The sequence below is a fragment of the Crocodylus siamensis genome, chromosome 2 (assembly GCF_052110815.1).
Source record: "Crocodylus siamensis isolate JL-2025a chromosome 2, ASM5211081v1, whole genome shotgun sequence".
Taxonomy (NCBI): domain Eukaryota; kingdom Metazoa; phylum Chordata; order Crocodylia; family Crocodylidae; genus Crocodylus; species Crocodylus siamensis.
Window position 1 is genome coordinate 124,307,108 of NC_143396.1, and position 18,674 is coordinate 124,325,781.

Consider the following 18,674-nt stretch of genomic DNA (forward strand, 5'->3'; position numbering starts at 1 on the left):
TGTGGTACCATTTCATGGGACAGATATATAGGTGGCAAGCCTGACACACTTCTTTCAGAATGATATGCTATTTATTGAATCCCAGGAGGTTTTTTATCTAATAGAATCTGTTCTGTATTTTGTTGGGCAACAGCTGAGTGAAGATTAAATGCATTTTAAGTTGTACAAGATTTGTTCCCAGGCTTTGTCCACAGAGAGAATCTAAATTCTTTACTCAGTTCTCCTGGGTCTGAGAGAAGTTGAGTACAAGACAGCATTTAGCACTGGCCAACGCAATATAACCAAATTCCCTCAGCTGAACTGGGTCTCTAAATGCTTTTTTAATAGTTTAAAAGCCTCTCTCGGCAGCTTTAATAATTAATTACTGTTCTTTTCTCCCTCACACAATTCTACTTACCCTTCTCTCTTCCCAGAACCTCCAGTTGTGCATCCCTTCCATTGCAGAACACTTACTGAATGGTGCTTCTGAAATAAAGGTGAGAGTAAAAGATCTAATTTTTCAACATGAGCAATGCTTACAGATCTGGGTCCTTAAAAAGTAGCTTCATTTCCTTTACCTGACTATCCTGCCTTACTCAGGTAGTCTGATGTTTTAAGCCTCCTCTATAAATGTCCTGTTCTGACTTCATGGACTTGTTTTAGTCCAGTGACTCTCAACCAACGTGCCACAGCACCCTAGGGTGCCTTGAGATGCTTTCAGGGATGCCCCAAGATGCCACAAAATATTAGTACTGTTAGGTGTGCCGACATGATTCACAAGATAAACCCAGATATTTTAGATGGGAATCTATAGTATTCAAAGCATTCTAACTACCTCAACATGTCTACAAGTTCATTAATCCACCATAATGACAGCTCATTAAGTTTAGTACCTGTAATGATAGGTACTAAATGCACTGTAATCAGTGCTACTGTGCATTAGCGCAGATGAATGGTATTTAGTGACGTTAATGTGCATTAGATTAAATCTACTGCACATAGTGCATTAGCACGGGTTTTGCTCTCTCTGTTAATACACAGTAGAATTAGGTTTCTGAGCATTAAGTGTCTTGTGTACATTTGCCTGCTGTGGACTTTCTGAGTTCTTTGCAATAAGAAAACTGCTGTATTAACTTTTGTAGTCAAAAAACAAATAAAAACATGAAAGCTAGAGTTTTCCGAGAGGTTCCTCAAGCCTAATGAGCAGTGCCTTATGTCTAAAAATATTGACAACTATTGCCTTAGACTGTAGTAGTCCTCTGCTGTCCTATGGGATCTTCTGGTTCATAATAAGACTTAACTTTAAAACTTAACTGTTGGTTTTTTTATTCACTCATTGACTTATCTACATAGTCTACCAGAACTCTGAGAGGCATTGGGAAAAAATCAAGTACTGTGTGTGCAGGCAAGTACTGAGTGGTGAAGAGGAAAAAAGCAAAGTAGCAGCTGGAGAACACACTGATTAAGCCACAGCCACAGGTTGAAGTTACTGTCCCTGCGAGAACATCTTACCTCTCCACTCCCCAGAAAAGGCAGCTGAACAAATACCACCTGCCCAATTCCAGACTAAGCCCCCAACTCAATATGTGCACTCTTAGCTTAAGTATAGGCATTCGGGGGGGAGGGTAGAGGGAGGTTAGAACTGGTTTAAAATGGCCACCCATCTAACTTAGTTCGCTCAGGTGTGGACCTTACATTGACACCTGGTCTCAGTGACTGAAAATCAGTCTAAACCTGGAACAGTACAGAAGTTCTTCCCACACAGACGAGTCTAAAATGTAGAATCTGATCTAAGATAGAGCTGGACCAATGTACACTCCAACTGAATTGATGTAGGTTAGACCGGTGCATGGAACTTCCAGTACAGTTACCTGCACAGCCCCAGGGCTGGGAAAGCCCAGCCGCTTGTGTCACTCCCAGGGCTACACTTTTCATACCCTCTCACCTGGTGCTGGGCTACTTTTAGCCCCCTGGCCACTTGCCACACTCCTCCCCCCCAAAACCAGTTAGCACCCCCAAACTCCTCACCTTGGAAGCCACACCGGGTACCAGATTTATTAGCGATCGCTGCTGCCAGGAGCTGAGCAAGTAAGTATCAGTGGGGGGGAAGGGTCAGAGGGATAGGGGTGTAGGTTCCCTAGGGGAGTTTTGGGGTCCTAAAATAGTCCCTGGGGCCCCCCAAGCTCCACCACAGACCCCATGAGATCCTTGATCGTGCCAAACCCTTCCAGACCCCAGCAACCCATAAGAACTACTTCACAGTCAGGGCAGCTAGGATCTGGAACCAACTTCCAAGGGAAGTGGTGCTGGCTCCTACCCTGGGGGTCTTTAAGAAGAGGCTTGATGTCTATCTGGCTGGAGTCATATGAGCCCAGTTTTTCTACTGCCCAGGCAGGGGGTCGGACTTGAAGATCTACAAGGTCCCTTCCGACCCGACTTCTATGATGATTCTATGATTCTATGAACCCCCCATGGACCCCCCTGCCCCCCTGATCACTCCTACAGATGCTGCTTGCCCCCCGTCCCTCCTGTCGATCCCACTTGCCCCCTGAGCTGCCAATGAATGCCACCTGCCCACCCAATACCCCTGGGGATGCCACATGCCTCCCCCCACAAGTCCTCTGATCCCTCCAGCGGATCCGACCTGCCCTCTACTCCCTCCAATAACTCCTGAGGATGTTGCCTGCCCTTCTATTCCTCCTATGGACCCCTCATTCTTCCCCCTAACCTGCTTGCTCCCTATCCCCCAACCCCTCTGTTAGCCCCCCATCCCGACTTACCTTAAATCAGGTCGCCATTTTTAATGTGATCTAACCTCCCCAAATGTCTGCACTTAGTCTTACTGGTGGAGTGTGTGTATAGACCCGTGGTCTCCAGCTTCTTTAAGTAGGAGATCATCTTTGGAATTTAAAAACAACCCAAGATCTACCGTGCGCCGCCCCAACCCCACCCAGCAGGTAGGTCTGTGGGGAGGGAAGACAAGGGTGCAGATCGAGACAGAGGGAGAAAAAATTAGTTGGGTAAGTCCCACCTGGTTGAGGCCCCACTCAACTAACCCCTGCTCCTGCCTCTGTGGCACTGTCCCTCAACACAGGGGCCCCGATCTAGCCCCTGCCCCTTCCCTCCCCCATGGACTGACCTGCTGGGCTGGGACATGTGCATGCCCCAGCCCAGATTGACTCTAAGAGGCTCCAAGATGTACCTGTGGATTGAGATCCACTGGTTGGTGACCACTGGTATAGACTGTATCCAATTGCATCTGCAGAGGTGAATGATACCCCAGCACACATGCAGGAAGAAAGCAGTACAGACCAAATAGGATGGTTTTGTATAACCTGCAATGCATGAGGATGAAACAGTGTGAGAAAATGTGCTATGTATGGAAGATTGGTTATACTGGCCAACACAGCTTTCGCACTAGTATAACTATGTTGGTAAGGAGGGTTATTTTTTACTGAGGTGGTTGTACTAAAGTAATCCATGGCATGTTATAGGAATATAAAGGTATCTTCTATCTCTGTGCCCTATAGGAGTACTGTGCTGGTTTATCTATGCTGGTACAGTGATACAACCTGTTTATGTGACCAAACACTTTGACTTTATGATTTAATCCCATTTTTGACAGATTCTAAATTCCTGCCTATGGATGAAAAAAGTACCAGATACTTTTACTATTTACAGTTAAGGTATGAATTTGGAGATCAAAAATGCTGTTCACTGTACTGCTATCCTGTTGTTTGTCCATATCGTTATACTTTGAGAGCCACTCATTTCTTAGTGAAGGCCTGATGTGTAGCCCTTTTTCAGTCAGTATTTCCACTAATTGCAATGAAGCCTTATTCTGTTTTGCACAAACTTTTAAAAATTTAAATACAACTCTGACCCCACAGTCCTTCCTGAATAAGTGCAGTGAAACTAGGCCTTTAAACAAGGACTGGAGGTAACAGACCTTGGAGTTATACCACAAATTGACTGAAAGGAACGAACTGAGGGGGTGAAGATCCTAACTCCTGGTGCCTCTGAAAATACTCTCAAAAATTACATCCTCTTTCCCTGTTAACTGCATGGCATGTGTCATGATTCAATTGTGTTCATTTAAGTCAATGTAGCCTTTCACAACATGGACCTGTGGAAATTATGTTACAAAAAACTAGAGTTCATTTCCATTTCAGTGGAGCTTGTTAAACAAGCAAAATTATTTTGTAGCAAAGGGGAAAACAATTTAGCAGAATGCACTCCTAGCATAGGAAGTACATAACATCATATTTGGGTTGAAACTTTTTCTGTCAAAAATGTCATAACCCCATAAGAAAGAGAATTAAAATCCCGTTATTTTAATTTACATCTAGCCACAAGATAAGTAAAGTTATCATTGAAATTCTAATTAAATAGGATGATTGACTAAGGTAGGACATCAAAGAAGAGAAGTGAATATGATAAGTCAAAGTCTTATTAATTAGTCCGCGTGGAAGAAATTCCAGGGACGTCAAGCTGAGGCTGCTGCAAGGAGAAAAAAAGCAGACAAGAAAATGTGTGTTTCTTTGAAGTTAGGAACTGAGATAGTGATGGAGGTAATTGTGTCTGACTGGATCCAGTAATGAAGAGCTGTAAATCAGACCCAGGAATCGGAGGAAAGATTCTAGTAACGAATGTGGCTGCCCCCCTGCTGCGAAGAAACAGAATGCAGAGCTGACTAATTGACCCAGTCTATCTCCCAGTAGCTCTCTGTTATTATTTATTAATTTTTAATTTCTGAATTATTTACGTTCTGGGAAATTATTTTTGACAGCCTGTTAGGCGCGCCAAAGTTAATGGAGGATGAAAGGACCAGTGCTAGAATTAGCAGGGATGTAGTCACAGGCTACTGAATTTAATGATTTTGGAAGGCAAAATTGATTTCACACAGCGTGTCACTTTATACTACTTTAGGGATACACCAGCTATTTGATTAATTGAGGAATAACCAACTCAAAGTATATTTGAAGTGTAAATGAATCACAGTGCTCAGCTGTTTATTTTTCTCCTTTTCTGATGAGAGAACTGAGTTTGCTTGAAGTTGCTGATTAAAACCAACATAGGTAGACCCCATTTGTACACCTGCTTACTTCTTCTTACCTTGAACAAAAAAAATCACCATCTGGAGGAGACCTGTAATCCTTCACTTCTCTTGGGGTGAAGTTCAGCCTTCCTGCAGAAAGCCCAATTAAATGGGCTTAGTGCACATCCCCACATACGAGTTATCTGGGATGGAATCCAACGCTCAAGCTTGCCCTCCATTGCATCTTTTCCAACTCCTGCTGCAGTAGTGGCTATTGTATTGAGCGGTTCAGTTCACTGAAAACCTGTAACTGCTGATAGAGTGGCATCAATTTTGGTTCATGCCTAATGTTTCTCTCCTCACCAAATGATTTGAGATCAGTGTAGAGACCTCCACCCCAGTCCAAAGTAGGTATGGGAGTCATACCACATTGCCTTCATCCCCTAATTACAAGACTACATTAGGACATCCCTTATATAGGAGGATTTTGTACAGGCTTGGGTAAATTTGATCTTTAATGTCAGATGCAAACTAATTTTGTTTGTATCTGAGGCCTACTCTCTACAAAACCCTCTCCTGCAGTCATCTGTAGGGTGTATTTTTTACATAATGATATGCTAAATTCATAAGTTTCTAGAAATGTCTGCTGAAACCTCTAGAGCATTCTGCAAAATCAGTGCACCCCTTCATTGTATTCCATTAAAAAAAGTGAGGCATTTTGCTGTATTTCAGTGTCCCAAACACAGGACTAGGAAGGCAAAATCTACAGAATTCTAATCCTGATTTTGACACTATTTCCTTCTGTAGACTTAGACAAGTGACTTGGGGCTACATAATCAAAAGTGGTTGCTGATTATGGATGCCTCCATCTTTCTCAGTAGTTGGAGACATGGTAAGCTGTCTCAGGATGGGCACTCAAAACCTAACGCAATCAAATTGATTAATTTTGGGGGGCTTAACTTCCTTGTTTCCCATCTCCTCCACATTTGTAAAACAGAGATACAGTAATAACATAATTAATTCCCACCCTCACAGGTTGGGAAAAGTTCATTGTGAGAATTTGACTGCCATTTGCTGAAACTGACCTTACCAATGCAGGTGAGAAAGAGATGTGGGTAAGACCCTGCTTCCAGTCAAACAACAAACTTCCTTTGACTTCAGTAAGTGCAAACCTGAGCTGTGGATTGAATGAAAAACATAACAGCAGGTGGGAGGGAAGTGATGTTCCATGTTGACTCCTATAAAATAGTGCAGGACTACCTTAACACACCTAGCAGGGAGTAACAATGAAAAAGGGAATCATGAGTCAACTTACATTTTAATATATATCTTTGTGCTCTTCACTTATAAGATAAATGAAGGGTAATGGGAGACTTTGAGAATGTGATATTCTGAGGGGTTTAAAAGTCATTTAAATATCCCCTCAGCTTATTTTCCTGGGTCTTTTAGGAACACTGAGAACATTTTACTGACAGGAACATGCAAATCTAGGCAAGGTTTAACTGTTACTATTTGGATTATACCAGTAGCAATTAACCATGCAAAAAGGATCAGCTGAAAAATGGTGTTATATAAGATGTCTGACCTATGGTCTCTGTTCGAGAGATTGGTGTTTTATCACACTTTCTGCAGAATGGACTGGCTTAGGGAGCAAAAGCCTGAAGCACAGACTCTGGGTGTTTCTTGGTCTCCTGAGTCAGTTTCATATATATACTTGTTTGTAGGGGTGCACCAATAAAGAATTTCTTGGCTGATACCGACAGCGTGGAGAGTAGCTCCCTGTAGGTAAGTCTGTGGAGGGGAAGAGATGTGAGGGAGGGAAGGGGCACCCCTTCCCCTCCACAGACTTACCTGCAAGGCACTGCTCTCCATGCTGCCTGGCTGCATTCCTGTCCACATGTATGTGTGTGGCTGCGCACATGCATGTGGAATCCAGGGGCCCCTGCCAGAAGGCATATCATATTTATTGGTGACATTATCAGCTACACCAGTCAAAAAAAGCCGATAGCCAATCATGTTAATTTTCCTTTTATTAGTGCTGATCTGATACGTAACCAATATGTTGATGCACATCTACTTGTTTGTATGTGTATACACACACATACATGAAACTGTATATATGAAACTGTGGTGTGTATGCATATACCTATATATGTATGTGTGTGTGTGTATGTGTGTGTGTGTGTATGTATATGTACATGTATGTATATGTGTGTGTGTGTGTATAATTATTAAAACTTATGCAGAGAGAGACAGTGAGAGAATGGACATGAGAAACTGAAATACCATGCAATATTTACAGATTTATGTAATGACATAAAATATGCTTCTTAAAGCAGACCCTTTTCAAATCCACTCATTTTGTTCAAAATCCTCTCATTGAAATTACTTTCCATAAAACCAACTGTAAGATTAAGTGCTAAATTCTGTTCTCAGCTACACCCAAGCAATCACAGTTAATTCAGTTTGGGTGTCTCAGATGTCACTGAGAGCAGAATTGGGCCCACTGCCTTTTGCATATAATGTTTTATGCATGTAGGCAGTGCATTAGGGAACAATGCACCATGTCTTCAGATGTGGTAAATCAACTAGCTGCTCCAAAGTCAAATAAAACTATATGGTATTCTACCAGCTAGGGTTCTGTACCTAACCTTTCAAAATGGCATATGCAAGAGGTGTGCTTAATATAATAAAAACAATTTACCAAGCATGCACCTCCTGTGGCGCATTTAACAATTCACCCCAAAATATTGATATTAAATAACTGCAATTCAGCATTTGGGCGATGATGATTCTTGGAATCCACTGCTATAATAAAATGCAATACACACATTTTCCTTGATCACAGAGCCGGCTTCTCCCTATTTCAATATTAAAACAAAGGGATACATTTTCAGTGCAACACCCTGGGAATTCAGCTTACAAGTCCAATTAACAACAACTAATTCCCCACACTGAATATTTACCCCTAAGAGTAGACTAGATATAATAAGTCATGCATTTTACATTTAAGCTTTTAGTGCCCAGAGGACAACAGAAATCTATCTTGATCACTTTTTATTTTCATCATCTAAAGACAGAAGAATTCATCTCCCCCCTCAATTAAGCATATACATATTATGGAATTAAAATAGTAAAATAAGCCACATCCTGTCCCCCAGCTTCCTCTCCAATACACACATGCACATCTTTCTTGAAAAGGGAAAGATGTCAGGATCACTGTGTTTTATTTTCTTGTTGCTAAGTGACTGTGTTAGAGCTGTGAAGAACTGTCTGTCTTGGACTGAGGAATGAACTCCTGTTCATGGCACTAGACTAAGACCTTGACGAACATGGTTTAATTCTTACCTTTCACAGATTTCCCATATGATATCGAGCATATCCTTTAATCTCTTTGGTGCTTCAGTTCCTCATCTGTAAAGTGGGGATAACATTTCCTTTCATTCACTTTTTGAAGGTCTTGTCTACTTTGCAAGCTCTTTGGGGAAGGAACACCCTCATACTCACTGTTTGCAGAAAGTCCCGCAGAGTGGGGTGTTTGCATACATCAACTAATTAAATAAATGATACCAAAAGTGGCAACTGGGCAAGGTCTCATTTCTGAAAATAATAACCATGTATTATGTGTGTTGTATTAGTATTATTTGTGTTGTACAGCTGGGGTCTGATCCCACTGTGAGAATCATTATATTAACATATTGTAAATGAACATTACAAACAGCACACAATCGAAATGAATGGGACAGACTGAGGCCTTGTCTATCCTTGCAGATTTACTGGGAAGACAGCATGGATATAAGACATAATGGCAATTCCTAAATAACTGCATGTGTGAATACTCTTATTCTGGAGTAAATTACCCTACTCCATCAGGGTAAATCATCCCAAGATGGACACTGTGCTAGTGCAGCTATTCCTCCCAGAGCTAATTCTTATTTCTTCAAGTGACAATGTATTGTGCACTGTAGACATCCCCTATGTATATTCGTCACTGGTGGATAATGAGAGTTAGGCTCCTAAACTACTTAGACTTTACAGTGCCTGAATTATCATAATATCAGCTCTTAGGGACTTTCTTAGGTTACATGACAGGTCACCAGAACCAGGAACAGAACCCAGGTCTCTTGAGTCCTGGTGCAGCAGCTGGCTCAAAGTGCCTCTCGTTTTCCCTGCAGTTGGGAATTTTTCTAAAATGCAAGTTGCAGAGCAGAGGGATACCTGTATTGGGACCTCTCTTGATCATGTTAGAGCAGGGAGAAATTTAAGTTTAAGATTTAAAGTATGCCAAAAAGGGAGAATGGATTAAGTAAGCCACATCAGTCCAGGCAATGGACATGCTGGGAACCAAAGAATTTCATACAACTTCCTGACCCAAAATATGAAGGCAAGACATCTACCCTCTCCACCTCAGCATATTACACAGTCTTTCAGGACTGTGATGACTAATTTCAAGTAGTTTCATAGACTGTAATTCCTTATTGACAACAGAAAATGGAGCAAGACTTGAGACAGCTTTGCTAATTAAGAGGACTCAAATCCCAGCATTCTGTCCAGAGCTATCGCTGCAGTTCCTCAAAGTTTGAGCTTGTTTTAATGTAAGGTTTTAGTTCAGGCTTTTCACAATGAAGCCAGCTTTTAGGCAGTCATATAGTTATGCAAAAGTGGGTGTTTGCCTTTATTAGTTTAGATCAGTGGTGCTCATAGTTTTGGCCCCAGAGCCAGAAGAACAGCACAAGGCTGGATCAGGCCCCAGGCCACTCCCGTGCACCAGAATCAGGCCCAAAGGCTGCCCCTGCCTGGCCCCCAATCAGGCTGCAGGGGCCTTGAGCCACCTCCTCCCAACTGGGATTGGACTCTGGGGCCCCATAATACTCCCACCCAGCTAGGAACAGGCTCTGGAGCCCTGTTCTGCCCCTGCATGCTGGGATTGTGCCCCACACCACCCTGTGTGCCTGATCTAGTGCACAGGGCCACAGCCTGCAGGGTTCCCCACAAGTGCATGAGAAGCCCTGAAGGTTGGATGACATGATGCTAGGGGCCGGATCAGGGCCACAGTCTAGGGTTGAGCACCCCTGGTTTAGATAATTGGTGGTATGTACTATATGTGAGAAATAGGGTATTTTCTAGAACTAATAACCAGATTCGCTTTGCATTTATTAAGACACCTTGAATGGTAACACTATATAATGTAATGAATACTTCCTAAGATCACTTTTCTCTCCAGAGGAAAATGACAAAAATTAGGAGCTAGAAAGAACAGACAGGCTCTATGCTATGATAATGAATGCAGTATAAATATTACAGACAGAAGACAGATTGTATAAAGGCCTTTTGGATAATCTTAGTTTAGTTTTTAAAAGTTTAATTAGTTCTGATAAGGGGCATATCAGAAATGTGCAGCAAGCTGGATAGAAAGAGTATTACAAACAAAAATAGAACAGCTAAGGTCCACAGGCAACTATATAAACTATATGTTGGGTATAATGGTTTGCAATAAGGAAATTAGGCTACACAATAAAATGGCTATCAAAATATGGGGTGTGACTAATACCAAAAAATGTAAAGATAGGGTATTCTGAGAAGAAAAAAAGGGGAGGGAGAGGGCAGTAACAGGCAGAACTGGGACTATCCAAAAAGAATACTGCAAGTTACACTTAAAACAATAAAGCAAGTACATCGAATTACAAACTATCACACTGAACAGAAAACTGGATCATTAATGAAAGCTGCAGCTATTCCTGTAACCATCTGGCTTCATACAGGAGGACACAAAAAACACAAAAAATACAACAGCATACCTTGCTCCGTGTGGTGGAAACCCTCGGAGACATTACATTTTCATGAGTTTGTGACAAGTCTTGCTCACAATTTGAATCAAGATTATCTTCAGGGAGTGACTTCCGATAGGGGACTCAAGTGTGTGCACATACCCCTGTTTTCCAAAGAGCTCAGAACCAGTTTGTCATGTGCTCAACTTCCAAGCTCTGAGTGAGATTTTCAAAAAGGGCCCAAGAGCCAACGTGACTGCTGCTTTCCATACCTAAAAGGGAGCTGAGCTCTTCTGAAAATTCTGGCCTAATTGCTTAGCTTTGCTTTAGCAGCCATACCAGTGACAGGATTTTACACAACAGCACACAACATTTCTGACATACTCAGATATGTTTTTCAGTTTGTACCTGTCTATTCTGTAATGGGTAAATGTGAGCAGATGCTCTCGTGCACTTCTGAAGGAATGTTTTTGGCTGTATCTGGTTCTTAAGAAGATTTTAAATCATTCTGCACTCCTCCTCTTTCTTTCCCCAATAAACAGCAGAACGAGCAATAGTGTGACAGCCCTAGATAAAAAAAATGTGTTCAATATAGAACAAAACAATAACAAACAATTAACACAACACCTCCAGGTCAAAGCTCCCACCCTCTGGAAGCAATGCTAATGAGTCTTTTCTTTCTAAAGCCTCTAGATTTTAAAGTGCTTAGAGGAGATTGAAGACAAGCATTAAATTTTGATTAAAAGGATACTGTTATCTTAGATTAGGCTTAGAATTTCAGTTTTCTTAAAAGGAGGGTGGTGCTGGGCTTGCAAGTTGTAAATATTTCCTTGCAACTCATAAATCCAAGCACATTATCACCACAGTGCTTGAGAACTGTCAAGCAAACGTGGTCAGAAATGGAAAATGATACCATTTAGACTATTTTCACTAGAATGGGAGTGAAATACACAAATTAATTACTATGTAATTTTTTAGATTTATCTCAAGTAGTAACTAAGGTTGTTATTATGTAGTGTGACAAGGATTTTTTTAAGTGTGTACAACATCCCAAATAGCCTACATCCTACTTTCAAAAATGGCTTAGGAGATGAGGAGCCAATGTCCTTCTCAGTCTCATTTCAAGACTTAAGCTCCTGTGCCTAAGTCAGGTTTCAAAATAGGACTTGGGTTCCTTTAAAAGGTTTACCCTTTGTTTTTCTTGCTTTACATTTGCAGCTAAGTTTCCTGAAGTATTTTCTCAACCCTTAGGCTCTATTTCCTCCTCCAGCATACTTAGTGAACATGAAGAGAGGCCCTTGTGTGGTAAGGAAGCCTACTCAAGGTGTCTGCTACCCAAAAGTGACAGGGGGGAAGGGGGCACGTGCCCCCCCAACAGAGCCATCCCTGCCGCTGCTGTTAGCTTCTACAGGTGCTCCCCTAGACAGAGGAGGCACCAATTGCCCATGCTGATACCTGAGCCCCTTATAGTCTTTAATATATTTATCTCTTTATGGTCTGGGAACAGAGGCTCAGAGAGAGAAAATCACTGGCCCAAAGTAACACAGGAAATCTGTAGTAAAGTAAGGAATTTATTTTCAGAGTCCAGGGTACCTTAACCATTAGAAGGGTGGTCATCCTTCTTCCCTTTTTTTCTATACTGTAGGAAGGTAATACATATGCAGAGTTTTCTCTCCACTCTTACAAATTGTGTTGACACTCTGGGTCTCTGATATTCAACAGGCCTTATTTTGTCTATGATGAGAATAAACAGAATGTTCAACTCTTTACATCACATGTAAATGTAGGTCTCTTTCAATGGGCTTTGGCTTATTTTTTTCCTGTGACAACAAGCTAATTATACAAGACCGATATCCAGACCTACATCACTTAAACTGCAGTATCCTATTGTAACGTCAGTGCACCCGGCCACTGCACTGTGTTTCACACACAAAACCCCACTCTTAGGGAACATGAGAGTACTGTGAACCAGGAGCCAGATCTTAATCTGGTATAAATCAGTAAAGCTCCACCAGTTTCCATAGCACTGCACTGATTTATACCAGCTGAGGATCTGGTCCTGCCTACCAAAAAATATCTTGCCTCAGTGACGCTGCATTTTGACTATAAATATACAGAAGTTTATTTCTGTTGTAAATATTCCTGTGCTCCCTTTGCCAGGTTTTTCATTCAAGCAAGTCCTTTGGGAGTCCTTAGCCAAACAAATCAAAGGGAAACAATTTTACCTTGACTTTTTTTAGCTACATACAAAGAACAAAGGAAAGGAACCACCAGCAAACACATCTTGTGGCTTATGATACCTTTGAGTCTAGTATAGCCCACCCTAATCTGTGCAGCATGGAAGGGATGCTTTCCAATGCTATCTTACTAAATGTATGTTCTACAAGAAGGAGAGAATAAAATAATGCTGTGCTACTTCATCTGAGATGGCAGAGCGCAGTGCAGCTTTGGAACACCAAATGAAAACTACTTGTTAAACAAGGTTAATTTGTTCTTATTCCACAGTATAAAATGGCTTCAAACACTTCTAAAAGTAGGTCATTTGACTGTTCTGAAAATACATGGTGCAACGCAGCCGTCTTTAGCAACAAGTTTATTGGAGAGTTTGATTGCATCCCAAAAGCATGCTAGATATTTCTGACCATATCAAAGAAAACTCAACTGTATTATCAAGGCACACTAATGAGACGGTTTGTTTAATTGAAATACTTTAAATTACCATGTAGTACAGCATGAAAAAATCATTATTTTCATTAGATGATCTACTCGTTAGCCAAAAATGTAAGTTACAAAATATCACAGTGTGAGATAATAAATACATTGTAAAACACATTTAAATCCATGTTATTAAGGGGAATTTCCATTTAAAACATACAGTGATGTTGGTTGAGAGAGCAACTCCTAATGTTATCAGTCAGATTTGGTTCTTTCAAAAGGATATTCTGGCAGCCAAACCCAGAGGTCCTGATTCTGTTCCTACTCCCATCAATGGCAAAACTCCTACTTAGATGGAGTAGGATTTCAAAGTGGATATCAAATGCACTGAAATCAGTAGGGAAATATTGCACACCTGCTTTGTATGGTTACCAATACGTTCATATGGTACAAGGCTGCAGATAATGTCATATGCTTTAAACAGTGCTCTCCATTGTTCAGGGAGAGGCGAGCGTAGGTGTGGGGACTACAAATTTTGTCCCAAGCCCAAGAAATCCAGAGGATCTGGACTGGCCTTTTTTTTCTTTAATAAGCCACAAATGGCTTTAAGATGGAACCTAGTAACTTTTCTTTTTACAGTAAGATCTTCATAGGGCTCTTGCTTTTATTATAGAACCATGATTAAACCCACTCACAATCTTAAATTCAGTGGCTGAAAGAGGTAGGCAGCCACTGAATTATGATTAGGGCCTGAATTAAGAATTTGTCCTGAGCCTGATTGTTTCTGTGGGCAGCACTGCCTTCACAAGACTTCCAATGCTTTCTGCTTGCAATTAGTTAGGACAGGTCTGTTCACATGGCAGCCCACAGGCCTGGGGTTAAACTGTGGTCCACAGGGCTTGTTGGTGCAGCTGCTATAGCTACTGCCCTGGTGCTATGCCAGAACCCAAGGGATGAGCGCTGCCACTGATCTGGACCTCCCCTCCCTCCCCCATTCTTGAATCCCGCCAAATTCAGGGTCTTCCCTTGCAGCTGTCAACTCAAACCAGTGGCATGGGAAAAGGGGGCTCATGGTGTCAGCATTCACCTGCTGGATTCCAGAGTTGTGCCAATGCAACAGCTCTGTAGTGCCAAATAAATTGGACAGCTCTGGATTAGGAGGATAGCCTTCCCTGTGTACTCTCCAGTCCTGGGTGGAAGTGCAAAGCAGGTAAAAATAAAAAGTAATGATGAACAACAGCAAAACTCTTTCAAAGCATTCAGTATAGGTTCATTCTGCATTTGAGGTGAAGGATGCAGTTCCTTCTTATTCTATTTTAATTTGTTTGCTCACCTCCCGTCGCAAGGACCCAATTCAGTAAAGACTATCAGTATGCATTAAACTCAGCCTTATTCAGGTACAATGTTAAAGCATGGGGTTGCACGTGTAGGCATAATTTTCTGATGCCAGGCCCTCATCTGTGTTCTGATACCATAATTTTATCATCACTAACATATGAACACCAGTTTTAGGTAATGAGCAATTTGCATACTGTCCAGGAGGCTAGATTCTCAGCGTGGCTCTGCTTGCCTCCTAGAAAGGCAGTATAAAATCAAGGTACAACCACTGCTTAATATAGATCTGGGAGCAACATCTCCCCTTCCCCCCCACCCCGCAACAACCTCCTATTATTTAAGTATTCTGGGTTAACAGAGACATTTTATTCTCATCCCTCCCATTCTCATTTCACTAATTCCCTCCCTTCCTGGAGGTAACACATATCACTTACTTGGTGTCCACATAGGAGAAGGATCTATACACGAGTACATCGTTTATTTTATTTCACTCATGCCTCACCTCTCTCTTCCCCTGACCAAGGGTATCCCTGTGCCACAAAATGAAGGTGTTATTGTTCCCTGGGTAGGTAGAGCTGCACTTGCTTAATCTAGCTACCATGGGAACAATAGCCAGGAAGATGCAGCTTTATGGGTTTCTGCAGGGGCTATCAACCTTCAGCAGGGGTTATCAACAAACAAGCTGTACAGGGACACCGCATACATACCCAAGTTGTTATCCCACTGTGATGTCCATTAGGGCTGTGCAAAGCTTTGGTCCCTCATTCAATTCAGTGGAGATTTGGCCCAATTTGGTGGCTGAATCTCCGAATCCGAATCGAATCAGAGGACCCTTTAATCTCTCCAAATCGACTTGGAACCCTCCAAATCGATTTGGAGAGATTTGGACATAGATACAGCTTTAAATGTTTTTTCTACATACCTCTAGGTAGCAGGAACTCATGATCATTATGATGCTGGGGTTCATGGAGTGTCCCACAGAAGCATGGGGGGCTCTGCAGTGCACTTGGCAGCAGACCCAGAAGTGGACCAGAAGCAATTCTGGTCCATTTCTGAGTCTGCTAGGAAGCATGCTGTGGGCACCCCCACGCCCCTCCTGGCTTGGTGACTGGTGCCTCCTGGGTCTGAGAGGGCACCCGGGGTCCCCCTGTGGTGAATTGCCAAGCCAAGGGAGTACTGGGGGGGCCCCAGCGCACTCTCCGGCAGACCCAGAAGTGGATCAGAAGTATTTCTGGTTCACTTTCAGGTTCACCACTGAGTACGTGGAAGGCCTCCACCCGCCCTCCTGTGGGATGTTCCATGAGCCCCAGCATCACAGCGATCACAAGCCATGCCCGGTACCTCAAGATATTTGGAAAAAACTTTTAAAACTGTGTCTGTGTCTGAATCGCTGATTCTCTGAATCAGCATCGAATCTTCAGACTTGGATTTGGCCGAATCAAATCAGGGACAGTGATCTGAATCAACAAATCAAATCACTGTGCTTGATTCGACCCGAATCCAAATCAAATAGGCCCCACTTTGCACACCCCTAATGTCCATGCCACTATGGCTTCACAGATCCTCTTCTCTAGTTAGCAAAATTAGAGCTAACATGACTGCACCTCCCCAGCTACAATCATCCCACTAACTGCAGTGCTGACATATGTAGGGTGGGAAGGGCACAGGTGACAACTCTCCTCAGCTGGTGAATAGCCCAGTAGCACAGAAGAGCACACAGATCGCAGATGGTGGAATAACTACACTATTGGCCAAATTCACGGCCTAAGCAGTATTTATATGGAAATGAGTATATATTAAATGGTGCCAACATGGCAAGGAAGTGAGCCAATTGATTCAGGCTTGCCCAAGAATGGGCACAGAGCCTCCCTGCAGCCACCTGCTAAGATTAGCATCCTAGTAAGGGAAGGTACACAGGGGACCAGATCCTTGGAGTAAAGCATATGGACCATCCCTTTTCATGGTTTGGAGAGCTTCTTTGAGGATGGCTTGCAGCCTTCAAGGTCTGGGCTGGCAGAGTAGGAAAATTGCTTCCTCTCCCTCTCCTTCCTAATGCCACTTCCATTTTCAAGATTCAGCTTTTCTTTCTTTATGGAGGCAAAGTTGGGTATGGCTTTGAGTTATCTTATGCTCCTCTCATTTTGTGTGGGTTTTGCTAAACTCTTTTCAAATCCCTTTCTTTTTTCCACTGGGGCCAGTAGGGATGTGGCTTGAAGATTAGTACTAGTGTTAGCTCAGTTTAATAGGCCTTTTCTTATCCCATTTAAGTAGAATAAAGAAGCTTCATTTGTTAGTTTAAAAAAAATCAAGACTTTAATTCTTGATCATTGCTCCCCAGAGAAGCCAGCTGGAGCTCTCTCATCATCACTGATCAAGTCTGAACTTTTTTTTTTGTTTGCTATTCAATCTCAGTTGCTTTCATCGTTTTACAGAGTACTAACAGGCTTTCAGCATTACAGGAACAGGATGAGAATCTGACTACAGCATGGTAGGGTCCCTATAGCAATAGGAAATTATTACATCAGGTTCAGCTGCACCCTCCCCCTCCATAAAGACCCACATTTACATTACATTAAAATTAATGAGCTGACTATTTCAATCACAGTGATAATTATTCTATATGCCTCTTTTCCCATATTGAAAAAAATATTCTTTTTTCTTAGTGGATATATTGTCAATCACGTTCTCTAATCCAGTGCCAGAGGGAAAAAAAAATAGAACCAGAAGTTCCTCTGCTCCTGGAGAATAGTTAGTAAACTGCTGTGGATCACCCTGGTATCATTCTGGTAAGGAGCCACCGAGACAATGTAATCAATGGAGTGAAGCCTGTTAATGGTAGGGATGAATTTACTCCTGTTGCTTTGTGAGAGGTCATTTTTTCTAGGATGCAATCGGTGAATTTTCCATAGGGATTCCCCCTTCCCCCAAGTCAGTGCCTGGGGTGGTTGTGCCTATCATACCCCTCCTCCCTAGTTTTACCACTGGGAATCAGGATGGAGCCCAATCATCAAAACCACTTTGCTCATTCAGAAGCAGTTTGTTCTGTCTTCGCATTGCTTGTACTTGGTATCTTTTGAGCCTTGTGACCAGCTACTGGTGTGGATTTGTCCTGTGAGTAGCTCAGGTTTGCTAGTGGAACCTGCTTTGTGTGTTTTGATTTTAACTTGGTTGATACTCAAGATGTGGCCAGTGCTGTAGCAAGTGGGAGGGGGGGCAGCAGAGCAACTGCTCTGGGCGCTGAAGTGAAGGGTCACAAGTAGGCACTGCCCAGCTGGGGTGGGGCACAGGACAGAGCCACAAGCAGCTCATCTGGGAGGACACAGGGCCAGGGGGGAGGGCATCTCCGGCTGCTGCATGCATTCCTGGGCAAGCATGGGGGGGGACATGTGCCCCCTGGATCTGTATGTGGGGTGAGGGCAGGTTGCCATTGAAGACTTTTGCCTGGGCAGTGCTGTAGTAAGCGTGGGGTGGTGATCAGGGTGACCACTCTGGGCGCCAAAGCAAAGGGGAACCAATAGGTGCTGCCCAGCCAGGGCGGGATGGAGCTGTGAGTGGCTTGTTTGTGGGGTTGAGGGGGTGGGGGAAGGGTGCTCCCACCACTGCATGCACTCCCAGAATTGGTGCACTGGGCAAGGGCGAGGGCGGGCTGCCGCTGTGGGTTTTGTCCTGGGTGCCAAACTTCATTGCTATGGTACCAGGTGTGACCCTAAGTATAAGCTGTTATAATGGGACACAGGAGCTCTTCCAGCACCATCCTCATTAGAAGTTGTGCAAAGTCTCTTTCATCTGTATGTCACTAGTTTAGTGGTATGCTAAAGCCTTGTATTCTTCTGCACTGGCCACCCCAAATTCCGGAAGTCCCCAGAATCATGCTGCAAGATCTGGCCTGCCACTTCATC